At 39.4% G+C, this 2,731-nt stretch overlaps 1 pseudogene; it reads right to left on the reverse strand.

The window, feature by feature from the left end:
- Nucleotides 1-2,031: 2,031 nt before the first annotated feature.
- On the reverse strand, nt 2,032-2,131 carry LOC139180461 (U6 spliceosomal RNA; annotated as a pseudogene).
- Nucleotides 2,132-2,731: the final 600 nt, after the last annotated feature.

A 2,731-nucleotide genomic window follows, 5' to 3' on the forward strand; every position in this document is an offset into this window, starting at 1 on the left:
ATGGCACCCCACTCCAGTACTCTTGCCTGGAAAATCCCATGGACAGAGGAGCCTGGTGGGCTGCAGTCCATGGGGTCGCACAGAGTCGGACACGACTGAGTGACTTCACTTTCACTTTTCACTTTCATGCATTGGAGAAGGAAATGGCAACCCACCCCAGTGTTCTTGCCTGGAGAATCCCAGGGACGGGGAAGCCTGGTGGGCTACCGTCTATGGGGTCGCACAGAGTCGGACACGACTGAAGTGACTTAGTAGCAGTAGCAGCAGCATATACAAAATATATAACCAGGGAATTCCCTGGTGTTCCAATGGTTAGGATTTTGTGCTCTCACTGCCTAGTGCTGGAGTTCAGTTCCTGGTCGGGGAGCTTAAATCCCACAAGCCAGGTGGCATGGTCATAAATAAATAAATAAATAAATAAGGACTTCCCTGGTGGTCCAGTTGTCTGCCTGCCAATCAGGGGGAAGGGGTTCAATCCCTGGTCCAGGAAGATACTACATGCCTCGGGGCAACTAAGCCCATGAGCCACGACTACTGAAGCCAGCACTCTAGAGCCTGCGAGATGCAAATACAGAGCCCGAGTGCCACAACTACTGAAGTCACTGTGCCCAGGAGCCCATGCTCTGGAAGAAGAGAAGCTACCACAATGAGAAGCACGTGTAACACAACCAGAGAAGATCTGAGTACAACAAAGACCCAATGCAGCCAAAGATAAATTAAAAAAAATTTTTTTTAAGTTTAAAAATAAAAAGCACTTACTGTATAACACATGGAACTCACTCAATATTCTGTAATAACCTATATGGGGAAAGAATCTGAAAAAAGAATGGATATATGTATAACTGAACCACTTTGCTGTATAACTGAAACTAACACATCATTGAAAAACCACCCTATCCAAATATAAAAATTAAAATTAAAAAAAAAGAACTAACAATCTAGGTAGAGATGGGGCAAAAGTCCATAAAAATTACATAATTTAAATAATAGTTCAGGGAAAAGAGTAAGAAATATCTCAGGGTATTGAATGTTTTAACTGCTAGACAAATGACAACACACACTTGGATCTGAAAAGGCATTAAAAAACAATGTAGGGACCTCCCTGGCAGTCCAGTGGTTAAAGCTCAGCGTTTCCACTGCAGGGGTATGGGTTCAGTTCCTGGTCTGGGAATTAAGATCCTGGATGCCACATGGCAGGAAAAAAAAAGAAAAGCAATGGAATTAACAACACTGCTGTATGTTATACATGAAAGTTGTTAAGAGCAAATTCTAATAAGAGTTCTATCACAAGGAAAAAGTACTTATTAAAAATTTTTCTACCTGCATGACATGATGGATTGTCATTAAACTTATTGTGATTATCATTTCATGATGTATGTAAATAAAATCATTATGCTGTACACCTTAAATTTATATAGTGCTATATGTCAATTATATATCAATAAAACTGGAAGAAAAAAGATCTAAAAAAATATGGCTAGATTTAGACAACTAATAGGCTGAAAGCATCATTCCTTTATTCATTCACTTATTCAACAAGTGAATGACTACTATCAGAAGACTGCATTTACTTGTCAATTCTGAGCAGTTATCTGAGAAAAACACTGAAAACTGCCTGTGAATTTTAGGGTCTTTCAGATGGTGTAGGCTATCTTTGGGGGAAAAGCCTGGTTATTAAGGACATGTTTGCTTAAATGCCATTCTCATTTTTTTGCTGTGCGTCTCAGGGGCCTACACCGGGTGTAGGAGAGACTTCTTCCCTTACAGTTGCTGTGGGGGAAGTTTTTGCAATTACCTGTAGTTCAGTGGAGTTTTCTTGATTATCTACATCTTGTTCGTCCGGGTTATCTACTTTGCTCCTCAGATCAGTTTGAGCCAGTGCTATTAGTTTTTCTCCAAATCGTGTGACGGGGGAGAGCTTGATAGATTTTGTGGGTTTTTTTCATTAAAAAAATTTATTTTTAATTGGAGGATAATTACCATATTGTGATGGTTTTGGCCATACATCAACATGAATCAGCCATAGGTAATAAAAATTTGGAACGTTCCAAGGATTTGCGTGTTGGCCTTTTGCAGGGGCCATGATAATCTCTGTATTATTCCAATTTTAGTATATGTGCTGCCAAAGCAAGCATTTATTTTTGTTTTTGACTAGAAAATAGCCACATGCATATTTCAAATGCTATTTTTTTTAGCCAATTAGTTTTCTTCTCCACGTACTTAGGGGCTGGCAAATACTGTCAAGGGCCAGATGGTAAATACTTTAGACTTTTCAGGCCAAGTGGTCTACTGTAGCTACTCAGTGCTGTTGTGAAAGCACCTGAAGACAGTACGTAAATGAAGGAATGTGGCTGCGCTACAAAAAAATTTACTTGTGAAAATAGGTGGCAGGCTGGCTTTGGCCTGGAGGCATCGTTTACCAACTCTTGCTTTTACTGGTTTACTTTTAGGTTTTCTTTATAGATTATGTAAAAAACATACTTATAAAAGCTAACATTACTGAGCAATACCTAGTCTATTCCAGATACGCTACTAAGCACTTTATATGCATTATTTCATATAATTATCTCAAACTTTGACATGGATACTATCATCCCCCTTTTACAGAATGTTCAGCTGAGGCTTAGAGAGCTTCAGTGACGTGCTCAAGGTCATACAGGTAGGCACTGGCAGAACTATTATTTGAACCAAGGCCAATATGAGTGTATTTTACCAAGTTAATAAGTTGCTA

Source organism: Bos indicus, chromosome 28 (genome assembly GCF_029378745.1).
Source record: "Bos indicus isolate NIAB-ARS_2022 breed Sahiwal x Tharparkar chromosome 28, NIAB-ARS_B.indTharparkar_mat_pri_1.0, whole genome shotgun sequence".
NCBI lineage: Eukaryota > Metazoa > Chordata > Mammalia > Artiodactyla > Bovidae > Bos > Bos indicus.